The 16250-nt window shown below is 39.2% G+C and overlaps 1 long non-coding RNA gene across 2 annotated transcripts in view; it reads left to right on the top strand.

The window, feature by feature from the left end:
* Window positions 1-15920, top strand: part of LOC103345518 (LINE-1 retrotransposable element ORF1 protein) — a 73905-nt gene extending 57985 nt beyond the window's left edge. Inside the window, exons 4-5 of one of the 2 annotated variants that reach the window (XR_011385098.1) lie at window positions 7272-7347; window positions 11711-15920. This is a non-coding gene — a long non-coding RNA (LINE-1 retrotransposable element ORF1 protein). The remainder of the gene's footprint in view (window positions 1-7271; window positions 7348-11710) is intronic. The other variant, XR_011385100.1, reaches the window with a different exon arrangement.
* The last annotated feature ends 330 nt before the right edge of the window (window positions 15921-16250 follow it).

Genomic DNA, 16250 nt, shown 5'->3' with positions numbered 1-16250 from the left:
GGAAAAAAAAAGAAGAAACCAAAGAATATCTTCACAATGCCAAGCAACAAATGCAGAAACGGAGGAAACAAGAACAAGGAAGACATTATGACACCCCCAAATGAAAAAGACACCCCAATTCAAGATTATGAAGACGAAGAGATAGAAGAAATGCAAGATATGGATTTCAAAAAATTTATAATAACATTAAGAAGTTCTCAAAAGGAAATTCTTGAACTACAGAAATCCTTACTGGACAGGATAGAAAATCTCTCTTGTGAAAATGAAATCATAAGAAGGAATCAAAATGAAATGAAACAACTAGTAGAACATGAAATTGTGATAGTGAAGAGAAATCAAAATGAAATGAATTCAATAGATTAAATGACAAACACATTAGAGAGCCTTAAAAACAGAATCACTGAAGCAGAAGAGAGAATATCAGACTTAGAAGACAGAGCACAGGAAAGTATACAAACCAAAGAAAAGAACAGGAAATTAGAAATCTAAAAAATATTATTGGGAATCTTCAGGATACTATTAAAAAAAACCAACATTTGGGTTCTAGGAGTTCCTGAAGGCATGGAGATAGAGAAAGGATTAGAAGGCCTTTTAGTGAGATGCTAGCAGAAATTTTCCCAGGTTTGGAAAACAGAGACATCCTAGTACAGGAAGCTCATAGAACCCCTTATAAACATGACCAAAAGAGATCCTCACCACGACACATTGTAATCAAACTCACCACAGTGAAACATAAGGGAAAGATCCTAAAACGTGCAAGAAAGTTTATTCTCAGTTTAGGCAATAAGATCTCACTTTCAAATTCATATTAGTTGACAAGCACTCAATAGTCAGACCAAGCATAATATAAAGCATGTATATTAGATGTCATAGAAAATATGAACACTTACATTGTCTGAACATTGATAAATAAATAGAAATTAATTCAGTCTTCATCATTTTAGGGATAGCCATTTAATATAAAGTAGCATTGTTGTTGTAGCCTTGATTGGCATTTGCACCATAATTAATTTTTACTCAATATAAAATTTTTCTCTAAACTCCATTACAAACTCTGAGAGAAAGAGAAACAGAAGGTTACAGATGGAGACAGAGAGACCTCCCATTCAATGCATTACACCTCTACACCCCCAATGCCTGTGCCTGGGCTGAGGCTACAACAAACAGCAGGGAGTCAGGTCCTAGATTTTCACACGGGTGGCCAGGACCAAGTTACATGAGGATTCACGACTTCCTTCCAGGGGCCCCTGGAGTCAGAAATCCAGATCAGGAGCCAAAGCCAGACCTAGAGCCAGAGCCAGAAATTGATGCCATGCCCTCAGATTGCTAGGCTAAAAATCCAATCCACAACTAGTTTTTAAAGGAAAAGTCAATTTTAGTTCTCTCATATTTCTGGAATGCTACTTCAGTCTGGATTTTAGTTCTGTTCTCTGAATATGTGATAGCAAACCAAGTGGAAAAATTTTAGAATCATTTAGAACTTGCTTTTTTTTTGCTTTAAATCATTCAAGGAGTTCTTCTCAGGTCATATGAGAATAATATAGGACATGGGGACAAAGATGCAGCCCAGGAGCCCTGCACTGGAGGCCAAAATCGAGAAGACCTCCACGGCCACCAGGACATTCCCCTTAGTGCTGTGGTATACAAGCAGGAAGCTCACCCAGATACTGCAGAACACCAGGATGCTGAAAGTCAAGAACTTGGCTTCATTGAACATGTCAGGCAGATTCCTGGCTAGGAAAGCCACAGTGAGTCTTGCCAGGTCCAAGGAGCCCAGGTAGCACAGGACACAGTAGAAGACAGTGGCCGAGCCCTTGTTTGCATATCAGGATGATGTGGCCATGCTCAGAGTGTGCATCTGTTTCAATAAGAGGAGGAGAGATTCCCAACCAGATGCCACAGAAAGCCAGTTGGATCAGGAAGCAGATGGGAACAACAGCGTTTGAAGCTCCTGATTCCAGCAATCGCCTGATAGTTCTTCCAGGTTTTGTAACCTTGAAGGCCAGAATCACAGTGATGGTTTGGCCAGCACAGCAGAAACAGCCACTGTGAAGCCAAGGCCAAATTCCATTTGTTGGAGGAGGCAGGTTGCTGTGTTGGGATGACCAATGAAGAGTAAGGAGCAGAGGAAGCACAGGAGGAGGGTATGATCAGGATGCAGCTGAGGGACCGGTTATTGGCCTTGACAATGGGAGTGTTTTGTTGTTTCACAAAGACCCAGAGGACCACAGCTGTGAGTACACAGAAGCACAGAGCCATGCAGGCCAGAGCCATCCCCAGGGATTCCTCAAAGGCTAAGAAGATCACCAGTTTAGGGAGGCAGCAACTTCTTTCCTAATTTGGGTACCCATGATCAGCACACTGGATGTACTGTTTTGCCTCTGAGTAAGGAAAAGGACTGAATATTTACTTCGCAGAAATTCGGAATTTCTTCCTGTTGTGGAAAATGTTCAACACTGCAATGCCACTTGGAGCATGTGATGTATACCAGGGCCCACCCGATCTAGTTTCTGCATTGCTGATGAGGGAGGATGCCCATTTATAGATTGGAAAAAACTCATTCAAATAGCACCTTCAGCAGATGGGTCTAGGTTGACTCATCCTGTGACACTTCAGTGTTCGTATGGGCATGAATGCTTCCCAGCCTTTCTCTGTTCTGTTCCCTAAGTCAGCCTCACGTCACATCCTGTATTGCTGAGGCTCAGACACAGAAAAAAAAACCCAAAACTCCTAAGATAACCTTACAGCCAACATGCTAGCATTTTCTGACTGCATACTACTTGATATCTGGCGAAACAAGTCTTTTCTCATTCTCTATATTCATTTCCATGGGAATCCTTTTGTCAATTTTTAAATGTAATCTTGAGGTGCATTTCATTGAATTATCAACATTTAGATTTGAATGGACCTGTTTTTAAAATAAAGAAATATGGGTGTAACTGATATTTTATCAAGTTATTGATGGAGTATTTAGATGTTTTTCTAGTAAATAGTTTATATTAATTTCCAAATGAATTTGTCAATACATTACACTCTCAGGGACACAGCAAGTGCATGAAAATTACTGTAATACAATTCTCACCAATTCTCACGTTATTTTTCTATTAATAGAAGTACAAGAGATTCCATTCCATTCATTGTTACAATTTTAAGATAATTCCCTTCATCCATTTCACCTCTCCCTCCTTCCATCTCTGCCTCCCTTCCTTTCTTTTTTTCTCTTTTCATTTTTTTCTTTCATTCCTTTTCCTTCCACTATTCCTTCCCTCCTTCCTTTTTGATTTTTGAAATATCATATTTTTAATTTACATTATAGTCAAAGGCTTAAAACGCCAACAAATAAAGAGTTCAACAAGTAAAAGCAATAAGACTATTATTCAGTGGGAATGTAGGCAAAGGGTATAAACAATAACCAAATAAAAGTGTCCATTTCATTTATACATAATAAATTTTAAAATAATCACAGGTCAGGTATAGCAGAATATCATTCTCAAACTCTGAGAAATTTTTTTGTTTTGTTTGAACTTTTCACTAATTTTAATGAAAGCATAGCTTGTTACCCTACTGTTCTTATGGTAGGTGAGGGACAACTTCAGCTCTGGACACCATGTTGTCTCTGTTGAAATAACATTTTGGTGCCAGTACAGCCAGAAACAAGTCACAGAGACAAGTCAGTGAATGGGCATATCTTTGTTTCAGTTAAATGCAGAGGATGTTATTGGGGTTTGGCTGCACTTGTCATAAGGGTTTGAGTTAGATTTTGTAGATGATACATCTTCAACCATACAAGATCCTAATGTAATTTAGAGTCAGTCTTCCTGGCATTCTTATTTTGATGTACACATTCCTCCTCTTGGGGTCATGAGGGGCTCTGGCTTCAATCTCAGATACTTTCTAGAGTGTTTGTACATTCAAGCAAGTATTGTTGTACAACATTCTTCAGGCATATGATTTTTAATTCTTTTTACTTGTTATTAAATTTTTGTAAAACCTTCATGCATAGGCTAACTCTTTGTTCTGTTGTTTTCTTCATGGACAAAACTATTTCCTCTAGGAAACAATTAAAACCAAATGGCTGCAACTGCTAACACAAAGGAAGCCCTTTTAGAGGCAACCAAATCATTACAAGGTCTATTTCTCATATTTTGAAAAAGAAAACAGAAGTATTTCTCAATGAGACCTAGCATATTTTTTGCATTCTTAGTACATGTTTTTATAGGTAATTCCTTTTATGTTTGTCTTTTTCAAAAGTTTTTATGAGTATACCAAACTGTATATTTTATTATGAATAATGTTCATACTTCGCCTTGCACCTTTCCTTTAATAAATTCTATAAATCTAAATGTACATGTGGTACTAGACATCCTTAATGCTGTGCACAACATTAAAGACAGTGGAGGAAGGAACACAGTATGGCCATGTTGACATACAAGCACGAGCTCTGTACTTATCATCTGTTTGTAAAGATGAATTGGCTTCAAGATTAAAGGCACCAATAGAAAGCCTTGATGATCATACATCCTGCATTTCTTACATGGAATATAGCATGTTCCATCAGCAAATTTCAGATGATGACTTATCTAACACGCTGTGATATCTTTTAGAATCAGTGCTACAGTTAATATTACTAGAATGAACACCACCAGACAACTTAAACACAAAGAAATAGCTGTAGTGATCATAAAAGGATATATTGAATGAATGTGTACATGCGTGCATTGAGAACAATGATGCACTAGATACTCACTATAAATCTCTTTGGTTTCCCTTTAGTAGATAAATATTGGGACAGTAAGGTTATGGATTAGAAATTTTCTACCTGTCTGATTGGCAATTTCTTTCTCTGGACAAAAAACACAAGTATAGTAGCAGATAGGTCTTCTTTCCTGTGACTTTTTCCAAAATCTTGGACCACACCTCTTGCAACATACAGATGGAGGAGTCTGAAGGAAAAAAGAGAAGCACTGGTCATGTTTTGGTATATTATCATCCACTGTGAAGGGTGTCAGTAGATCCTTCCTCACTACATAACACCTTTGCCTTCAATTGAAGGTCACGATTATAGCCCCTCCTCCTGTACCTGTGGCTAATACCTAGACATCCATTTCAGCATTTCAACAATTACCATTCCCATTTCACCAACCCTATTTCCCAAGTGTTAGAGAGGAACCTGATCACTTCTCACTTAATCTCACAAGACTATTCACAGATCTCTCTGTGGGTATCTCATATCAAAAGAAAATCATGCCACTTTGAATGCAACAGGCCATTCTATCACCTCCTCATTGTAAAATAGGCTTTGTTCATGTGGATTCTTGGAAGAAAACTCTCCAATTTATTAAGCAAAAGAAGGCCACTACGAAAATACACAAGGTTCTGGATATCGTAATGCGCCATGAGGTTTCCTGTTTCATGGAAGAGTACGTTGTCTCTAGCACCATTGTAAATTAGATTTTCCTCAGAAATGGATGAAGCTGGAGGACAGGCATAATTGGAAATAGGGAGCACATCCAAGTTAGTTGTGGGAAATCACATGCTCTAAACAAGCCCTCTTTGTTGTCTTTTGCATTCAGTTTTTCCATTTGGTAGAATATTAGTTTTCTTTGGATGGTTAAACATTTCCTTGGTTCAGGTACTCCTCTGCTCCCTCAACAAAACATTAAAGATGATTGTACCCAATCAGAAAACTATAGTTTGTGGTCCAGAGTTTGACTGCAGCATAGGTTCTATTGCAGCCTTGGCCATGAAAGTTAGGTTGAGGCTTTATGGAAGCAAACTCTACTGTTACCAGTTAGGCACCACATAGATGGCTACTGAAATAACTTGTTAGCTATTGTGATATATCACAGGTGTGTTTATACATAAGTTCTTCATAAAGTTCAAAATACAGGTGATGGTTGGTGTATTTTGGTTGGGGAAAAATTAGAGATTTATGCATGATTGTTTCATAAGACATATTTTCCATTAAGAGATACAAGACCACTGGTAATATCTCAGAGGTCCATATTTATAAAATACATACTTTATGTATATCAACAATATACATTATGCCTTTTAAGGCATTCCTATACCTTAACACAGGTTGAATATAGTACAAGATGTTCTCTCTCTCTTTGGCTTTGGGTTACTTATTGTGAAGACTGTGACTATCTTTGGCATAACAGGTAGTACTGTATAACCAAAGACAAAATTTCAAATCTACAAAAGCTTATTATATTTTTTCTATTATGTGTTAACCTTTGACGTTCTGGATCGCAACGCACCTGCTATGGAATACAAATAAGTTCTCTTTTTTTATTTATTTTTATTTTTTGACAGACAAAGTGGACAGTGAGAGAGAGAGACAGAGAGAAAGGTCTTCCTTTTGCCGTTGGTTCACCCTCCAATGGCCGCCGCGGCCGGTGCACCACGCTGATCCAATGGCAGGAGCCAGGTACTTATCCTGGTCTCCCATGGGGTGCAGGGCCCAAGTACTTGGGCCATCCACCATTGCACTCCCGGGCCACAGCAGAGAGCTGGCCTGGAAGAGGGGCAACCAGGACAGAATCCGGCGCCCTGACCGGGACTTGAACGCGGTGTGCCGGTGCCGCAAGGCGGAGGATTAGCCTAGTGAGCCACGGCGCCAGCCTACAAATAAGTTCTCTTTAAGCACTATCATTTAATTCTTAAATAATGTAGAGGACAAAATTTATAAATAATTCATTAATTATATCTATGGGAACCTTCTTAAAAGATTAATTTCCTTTCCTAAGGTTTGACTCCAATCATGTAGTTTATAAAATAAACTTCTCATGAGTAAATTGCAATTAGATTATGAAATAAACTTTCTGATGTTAATTTTTACATATATATTTTACTTTTCCTCACATTTCATTCATTTATTATTATTATTATTCTACAAATTTTTTAATGTATTTATCTTTTTCACATGCAAAAATAAAGTCCTAAATACATTCTATATATGGAGAATGGACTCATGTAAGCCAAGGTTAAAATCCAGACAAATCCATTTTTAACCCAGAGGGCATATCCTGTGCACACGTGTATCCTCACTAGTCTCACATTTAAGAAATTGACTACAGTCCCTGCTTCCTGATTGCTACAGATTTTCTAAGGACAGTTTGTCTAGCATGCTTCATTTCCAATCCGTAGCCTATTGTTTTTAGGATATTATGTGGAATCCATTTCTATTTTCACAAAAAGTATCTTATCTCAGCAAGGGCTTAGGCCAGAGCTTATACTGAATTATAGATCAATTACAATGTTTCCAGATTTTATCAAAATTTGCAAGAAAATACGTGGAACTGAAGATCAGTAGACTCCGTGATAGACTCCAGGCCAAGAAAGGTAAATATCATGTTTTTCTGATTTATGGGAGTTAATATACAGAGTATAAAAATTGTCATGATAGCCTAGCATTTGGTATGTTGTTTCACTGAACCATACAATGTACACTTCAGTGACATATACCCTTCTCTCCCTGTATTAGCAAGATTGTCATCAATCCCTCACCTTGTTATATTGATATCCCTATTCCAGAAAAAAAAAAAAACTGTATATACGTATATATATAAAATATCCACATGTGATGTACATGTGTCAGGATGTTAAAATTGTTAAATTTTACAAATGAAAAATTTATAGAAATTAAAAATAATTGGTCAATATGTCTTTTTTGGCTTGGAATAAATTCCAAAGAATATTTTCGCATGACAACATTTTATCTTTTAATTTTATGTGTTGCATTAGATAGTTTGCAGCAGTTCAGCCTACATTAGAAACTTTTCTGATACAATTTCTGATTAGAAATTAAACACTCACAATCTACAGTGACAAATTTCAGCCAAAGCCATCAATCACAGATAAACCATTAACCAATGGAAACAACCCATCTTCTGTTGTACCTAATCTCTCTGACCTTGAAATGAGAACAAGGTCATGATGCTGTAGGTCAATAAAACATCTCTAGATTCCATCAAGTTGTCATTGCCTCTTCTGTTCAAGGGGAGGTTTACATGCCAGGGAAGAATCATAGGCTGGGCTTCTTCTCCTGGAGATCCTATTTCTACTTTCTACAAAAGCATTTTATGGAGGATGTGGGCCACTCTGTAGACAGCATTGTAGACTAAATAGCTGGAGTCAGGTATGATCAGCAGGTCAATACTTCCGGGAAGAAACTTTAAGGAAGTATTTGGTGTGCAGGTTCCAACATGTCAACACAATGATCCTATAAGTGAGAAGTTCAGATGGAAAAGCCATAATTTACTGAAGTAAAAGTCTTCTGGGTAGTAGGTAGGGTTTACCATCTTGAGAAAATGTTTGAGGCCAGGGATTTCTCCTTGTTGGGTGAAAATAGAAGCCTCCATGCAAAGAGTTCAGTATGTAGTTTGTCTCAGACATAACAAGATCCCACTTTTATGTCATGATCCACACCTTCCTCATGGTTACAAAGGACTGCAATGATATGTCCACACTGATAAGTCCCCTTACATCACCATGGAGTGTATATACATTTGCAGATGAGGCTCTGATGCTACTCATGATAGTAAGATCACTATCTCCATACAACTTCTTTGTGACAGGGAGCTTAACTGTAAAGGCCAGCCACACAGACATCTTTCTTCAGCACCTCTGCTTCAAAGTACTGAAGGAACAGCTCTCCCTTCATGTCATTAGACACAAAAAGCACCAACCAAGTCCAGTCAAAATGTAGCAACAAGGAGATCATTCTGTGGCCCACAGAGCTGTGACTGGTGACCATCTGATAGAGTGAGGAAAACTGTCCTTATCATTTACCATGGGATAAAAAGGGCCATAGGTGAGCTGAAAACAAAGAAAAATATGATCAAATATTTTTTTAGATTCTTTTTAAAAAAAAATTTTGACAGGCAGAGTTAGACAGTGAGAGAGACAGACAGAGAGAAAGGTCTTCTTTTTCCATTGGTTCACCCCCAATGGCCTCCACAGCTGGCACACCGTGCTGATCCAAGGCCAGGATCCAGGTGCTTCCTCCTGGTCTCCCATCGGGTGCGGGGCCCAAGGACCTGGGCTGTCCTCCACTGCCTTCCTGGGCCACAGCAGAGAACTGGACAGGAAGAGGAGCAACTGGGACAGAATCTTGTGCCCCAACCGGGACTAGAACCCAGGGTGCTGGCGCCGCAGTCAAAGAATTAGCCTAGTGAGCCTAGTGAGTTTTGCGTTATCTCTCTTGTAAGTGAGTGAAAAAAAGATATCCCAAGGTGGGCTTTAATTAGGTTACTATTGTGTGAAAAGAAAGAGTGCAGTAGAGATGAAAAATCATCCTATCCTAGCCACAGAGAAGACCATGCTTTGCATGCCCGTTGCTTTAGGTTAATAAATGTGACTCCTCATTCGTAGCTTTAAAAAAAATCTGTCAGTTTTTGTATGCTGTTCATGTCCTGCAGTGGGGACTTAGGAAGAAGTAACTCTGGATTCTGCTCCACCCAACCCGTGGTCTTTCCTACATCCTTGCCCAGGGTGACTGGTGGAGCAGAGTCACCTCCTCCAGCAGCCACCAATGTAATTAACTCTGAGACAGAAATCTCTACTGTGTTGATCTTGGTATCTGGAGCGCATTGATTATCGCAGGAATCCTGCATTGTCTCCAAGAATACAATCACCAATCCTCTTTTTTCTGGGGCAAAATAATTTTTCCAATCCACAATCTTCTGCTCACCACGTGGAATATGTATGGCAGGCACATGTCCTGATTGTTGATTGTGTGGTGAGTCCCTGGGGAATTATTTTTGAGATGCTGGTACAGACATGTTAAGGCCGTGATAATGACTCAAGTCATTGGGTCATGGCATTCATGTGGAAAGACTTGCTGGCTGTGCATATCTCTGTGGCATACTCAGCACAACATCAAGTCAGAAATTTTGTAAGCAAACCTGCAGAGCTTGTAATATAGGAACTCCATGTCTGCCCAGCTGCTTTCCTGTATCCCAAAGATTGGAATAAACATCCACATGTCTGATATGCATATTGGTATGTGGCATCACCACTGGAAATGCTGGGAAAAATCAACCTTTGTGCTTGTGACTAATTATGGTTGGTTGATCTCCAGTATAACTGGATATGAGTCTGAACACTCACGGTGGAGCCAGTATTGTGGTACTGTGTGTTAGACTACAAATTATGACACCAGTCTCCCATTTCAAGGTGCCAGTTAAAGTCCTGGCTAATTTGCTTCAGATATGCTTGCCTGCCAATGTGCCCTAGGCATCAACAATGTATGACACAAGTACTAGGCATGCTTTCTGCCGTGTGGTATGACTGGATGAGATCCTGGCTGCTGGCTGCTGGCTGCTGACTGGCTCAGATCTAGCTCTTGTGGGCATTTGGGAAATGATCCTGTGGATAGTAGATCCACCCCACCACTGTATGTATGTTTATGTGCCTTCCCTTCTTTCTCCATTGCTTTGTCTTTTGCTTTGCTCTAGGCATTAGCAATATATGGCACAAGTACTAGGTACCCTTCCTGCCATGTGGTATAACTGGAGAGAGATCCCAGCTGCTGTCTCATGGCTGGCTCAGATGTAGTTCATTTTTTTTGACAGGCAGAGTGGACAGTGAGAGAGAGAGACAGAGAGAAAAGTCTTCCTTTGCCGTTGGTTCACCCTCCAACGGCTGCTGCGGCTGGCGTGCTGTGGCCGGTGCACCATGCTGATCCAATGGCAGGAGCCAGGTACTTATCCTGGTCTCCCATGGGGTGCAGGGCCCAAGCACTTGGGCCATCCTCCACTGCACTCCCGGGCCACAGCAGAGAGCTGGCCTGGAAGAGGGGCAACCAGGAAAGAATCCAGCGCCCCAACCGGGACTAGAACCCAGTGTGCTGGCGTCTCAAGGAGGAGGATTAGCCTATTGAGCCATGACACTGGCCCAGATCTAGTTCTTGTGGGCATTTGGGGAGGGATCCTTCGCATAGGAGATCTACCTCATCACCTTGTGTATGTTTATGTGCCCTTCCTTCTTTCTCCATTGCTTTGCCTTTTAGATAAATAAATATAGAAGTCTTTTTAAAAACATTTCTTCACTGTCACCCTCGGTGTTTTCCCAAAGATAACCCAGAAATATATCCCCACATACAACAGTTCTAGGACTCTGTATGCCACCTGAGACAGTGCTGTTCTAGGATGGGACACGTCTTTGTGCTGTGGACATTATTTATGAGGCAAAGAGGGAGACTATTAGACATTCAATGCTTCCAGCAGGTGGGGAATGTTACACAGGTCCTGACAGGAATCTTAAGAAAGCTATCTAAATGCATTGCTAATTCCATTTCTCCTTTCTATTTCCCCTGTTAATAATCTCACATCCCCGGGAAATCCATGGGATCTCTCTTATACTGTGGTGTGATATGTATACTCAGGTGCCCCATTTCCATTTTTCAGAGGTGAGAGAATGCTGTTGAGGGAGATTCAACTATTGCTCTCCAAATTTACAACTCTTTACCTGTTTGGTTTTGTAGAGCTCCAAAAGCATTCTAAAAGCTCTCCATATTTACAATTCATTTACCTGTTTGGTTTTGTAAAGTTCCAAAAGTTGTTCAACAGACAATGCTGATGTGGTTCCAGCAATGATGGCAATATGTCTGTCTTGTTTATGGCAGCTTTAGCTAGGAAAAGACAGATTCATCCCAACCAACAAATACACTAGGTTTAATATGGTGTATTCTTCATTGGCAAAGGCATTGAAGAATTTGAAATCCAGGATCAGGTTGGGAGAAGATGAAGGACAATACTGATCTCCTGGATGGCAAAGCATAAGGCCAGCACATATTGGTAATTCTTCCACATCCACCTAAAGAGAGGGGCTGCATCACGGAGAAGGGTGAAACCATGGAATTCAGAGCAGCAACACAGCCAAGCCTTGAAGCACCAAAGGTCAGACTCAGGCTTCTATTCAGTGGTGCCACACTTCTGGCACATGGAGGAGATGGGAGTGAGGTTCCAAGGGCTCTAGAAGATCATGGAATGGCCTTTGGACTCCTCTGAAGCAAACTGTGTCAATGATCACACTCACTTTCATGAACCATGTAGGAAAGCTTCGATGTGTCCCAACCTATGGACAATACCCAGGAGCAAGCATTTCTGTTTTCAGTAATTTCTGGAGCAGGAAGAACACAACCTGATTCATCAGTTGTCCGAAATTTTAAAACATTCTCCTCCTCGGCCAGGTCCACCTGAGCCATTTGTCCCTGGCCTTCACTTTAATTTTCTATTCTAATATCTTGCTATGCTCAAATCAGATTTAACATTTTGTTTTCTTTGAAATGTAAAGAGTTGACTCCTGAACTCTGTTTGTCAGATAATTGAGGATTTTTGCTTAGTTTCCATTTATTTGTTCTCTATTGAATTCATATTTGTGATTTCATATTTTACAATTGCATGTTCCCTCCTCTTTTCTATATATCTTCTTAAAAATTGATATTAAAATAGAGAATGGATTTCATATATTTCATAGATACAGTCCTAAGAAAATAAACACACTTCCATCCTTCAATTCCCCCCTTTCTTTCTCTTTTGTCTTTAATCTTTGCTATAACATAATTTCAATTTACTCTATAATAACAGCCTATATCTTAAGTGAAAAAATGATTTCTTAGAATTTATGAACTGTCACATTCTATGTGTATGAGAGTGGATGTTCTATTTTCTCACTATGAATTTCTTTTTTATTCTTCTCTTGGAATTCTTTTGAACTTTTATAACTTATTACATTTATTCCATAATTTGAATGCTAAGAAAATTCGTAACAGTTAATAAGTTACGTGGGACTCAATATATTCATCCAATCATACATTTAGTTGTTTTGCACTGGATATTATGTTTCTGTATTGAGCTTAACTAAAGAGTTTGTCATTTATCCTTTTCCTCAATATTATATAATACACATTCAAAAAGTTTCTAATTGGCAGTGCTTTATTTTTAACTGAATGGTATTTATTGTGTTACACAGTGTTGTACATGCTGTTCTTATATGTGGAATTTGAAATTTAATTTTGTCCTCTAGGTAAAAGTTAGCATTCTATGCACACTTAACCCAAGGAGATTTTCAGATCATATAGAGGACGAACTTGTTAAAAATGAAGTTGACCTTACAAAGAAATCATGCAGCTGGCATGTGTCCAAATTAAATTTATTTATTTGAATGATAAAATAAAACCTTTGAATAAACTTTTTTTCTTTTAAATATTTGGCCTTAGTAGTATAATTTTCACTGTGAAGGTCATTCTGCACTCACCTTGGGTTATTTATAGCATTTGGTATCAGCTGAAAGTTGACTAGCTTAGTTCTTTTTATTCTGAAGGCAAATTTGTCAGTTGTTAAGTACAGGACATGGTATGCAGAGTTATTTTGAGTAAATAAGAATGTCTGACACCAAGGTAGTATAGATATTAAGATATTTTGAGAAAGGTATACTAAATGTTGCTGCAGGCCACAACGTGGATAAAACAGGAAAACATGGTGCACTGCAAGATGTCAGTCACAAAAGACCACAAAGGATATGAATTAATTCACATGAAGGGGCCATAACAGGCTGATCCTTAGAGACATAAAACAGATGGGTGGTACACAGTTGGAGAGAAGGAATGAAGGATGTGGAGACATTAAAAAAGAGTGCAGTTTTTGTGAGAGGGTGCTGAACACCTACAGGTTTATCAGCCATGATTAGGTAAGTATTTAAAAAATCTTGATAAAAGACTTTATCTCATTATTCATTTTTGTACCCCCAGCATCTCAGAGAAACATGCAGTTTATTAAATAAAATTGATCATTACAGTGCTACTTACAGTTGCACGAAATGAATACCAAATCAAAGGTCAAATATTGGGTAAAGAAGTGTGGTATATCAACATAAAATAATTCCTATTAGGCAAATAACAACATAACTTCCATCAGGGAAGTAAATTCACAGTATTGAGGCTGGAGTTTGATTCAGACTCCAGAAAAAATTAATCATCTGGCTCATATTCACTAAATGGGATTAAAGCATATGCAATTTTAGAGCATGACAAACATATGAGTGCTGGCAGGTCTGCACATAATGGTGGCCAGACACTTTTTTACCTGGGAACAGTAGGAAGAGAGCAAAGCCTGGCCTCCTCTTTGTGGCATGGGCTAAAGCCTCTCACCTTGAGATAATGAACAAGGCAGATCCTCACTGTCTCCCACACAGCATCCTTGAGATGAGAGATTAATTCCCTTTCAAATAATCAAACTCTGTCTCCATAAATCTGACAGGGTATAATCAATAGCTGCCACTTAACCAGAAGATTCACGATTTAAAGGTTTTCCACAAAATGTCCAATTAGGCATCTTGGTTAATAATATACAAAATAAAAACAGATAAATTTATTCAATGAAATATTGAGAAAGCACAGAACAATATGAGTACACAGACTAGGAGAGATCACACAGTAATCTTATGCCTCAGAGGTTGCTGGCCCCATTATCAGTTACCTCCAGAGCATGGCAACATGCTGAGTTGATAAGCATTAAATTCCAACAGTCGCTGACAAGGACAGACAAGCTCCACCTAAACCAACAGCTCCTTGCCTCACCCTCTTCTGAACACTTGAGTATGTGTTTCTCTGCAGTGAGTCAGAAGCACACTCCACTGTTACCACCACCAAGGGTGCAGAGACAAGATATCTTGTTTACTAAAACACATACTGCACAGGTATGTTAAGCCAAGAATTAATGCAGTTTCTGTGTGGTTCCTGGAGAAGAACCTTCAGGATTCAAGCAATAAACTCAGGGAAGATAAATCCCTTTCTTCTTGTTACTTTCAGGAATGTAACGCCTTCAGTCTGTTGGGGCTCAGTTATTGACATGTGGTGAGACACAGTCTGTTTATGGTGGCACATCTCAGACACACATGGATTCACTACTATGTACATTTTAACAATGGTTTTATCAATGCTGACACCCAGAGTGACCTCTTAATCCTAATATCAACCCCAGATGAGACTCTCAGTGTCTCAGGACACCTGTGCCCTCTCCATGCATGTAGGTAGGATGGGATGTGGAGTCCCCATGTTGTGATTCATTCCAAGATGCCCAGGGCTACATCTGAGAAATCTAAGCCAATGGAGTGGGAACAGCTCTGTCACTGAAGGAATAAGAAGCAAATAGAAAAGTGAACAGGGAAGCATGGAAGGAACCTGCTCCTTACTTGGTTGGCATTTCTGCAACTTTCTGCATACCATACAGCATTCTCAAAAAGGATTAAACACATAGTAACATACACTCACATTCAAACACAAGCACACTTAACACATAAGCACAATCTTGAACTTACCACGACACAACAGTTTTATACTGGGGACAGTGTAAAAAAGATATCTGTTCCTCATAGTGTCCATTTCACTTCAACAGGTTTCCTTTTTGGTGCTCAGTTAGTTTTCACTGATCAAGCAGAACATATGATATTTATCCCTTTGGAAATGGCTTATTTCACTCTGCATGATGTTTTCAACATTGCTCCATTTTGTTGCAAATGACCAGATTTCATTTTTGTTTACTGCTGTATGGTATTCTATAGGTACACATCCCATAATTTCTTTATCCAGTCTACTGTTGATGGGCATTTAGGTTGATCCCATGTCTTAGCTATTGTGAATTGAGTTGCAATAAACATTAAGGTGCAGACTGCTTTTTATTTGGCCAATTTAATTTCCTTTGGGTAAATTCCAAGGAGTGGGATGGCTGGGTTGTATGGTAGGGTTATATTCAGGTTTCTGAGCAATCTCCAAACTGACTTCCATAGTGGCTTTACCAGTTTGCATTCCCACCAACAGTGGGTTAGTGTCCCTTTTTCCCCACATCCTCGCCAGCATCTATTGTTGGTAGATTTCTGTATGTGAGCCATTCTTACCAGGGTGAGGTGAAACCTCAGTGTGGCTTTGATTTGCATTTTCCTAATTGCTAGTGATCTTGAACATTTTTTCATGTGCCTGTTGGCCATTTGGATTTCCTCTTTTGAAAAATGTCTATTGAGGTCCGTGGCCCATCTCTTTTTTTTTTAACTTTTATTTAATGAATATAAATTTCCAAAGTACAGCTTATGGATTACAATGGCTTCCCCCCATAACGTCCCTCCCACCCGCAACCCTCCCCTTTCCCATTCCCTCTCTTAAGTGGGTTGTTTGTTTTGTTGTTGTGGAGTTTCTTGATCTCTTTGTAGATTCTGGTTATCAACCCTTTATCTGTTGCATAGTTTGC

Source organism: Oryctolagus cuniculus, chromosome 21, assembly GCF_964237555.1.
Source record: "Oryctolagus cuniculus chromosome 21, mOryCun1.1, whole genome shotgun sequence".
NCBI classification, from domain to species: domain Eukaryota; kingdom Metazoa; phylum Chordata; class Mammalia; order Lagomorpha; family Leporidae; genus Oryctolagus; species Oryctolagus cuniculus.
Note: the sequence above shows the minus strand (reverse complement) of the source record. Positions and strands in the feature narration are given on the sequence as shown.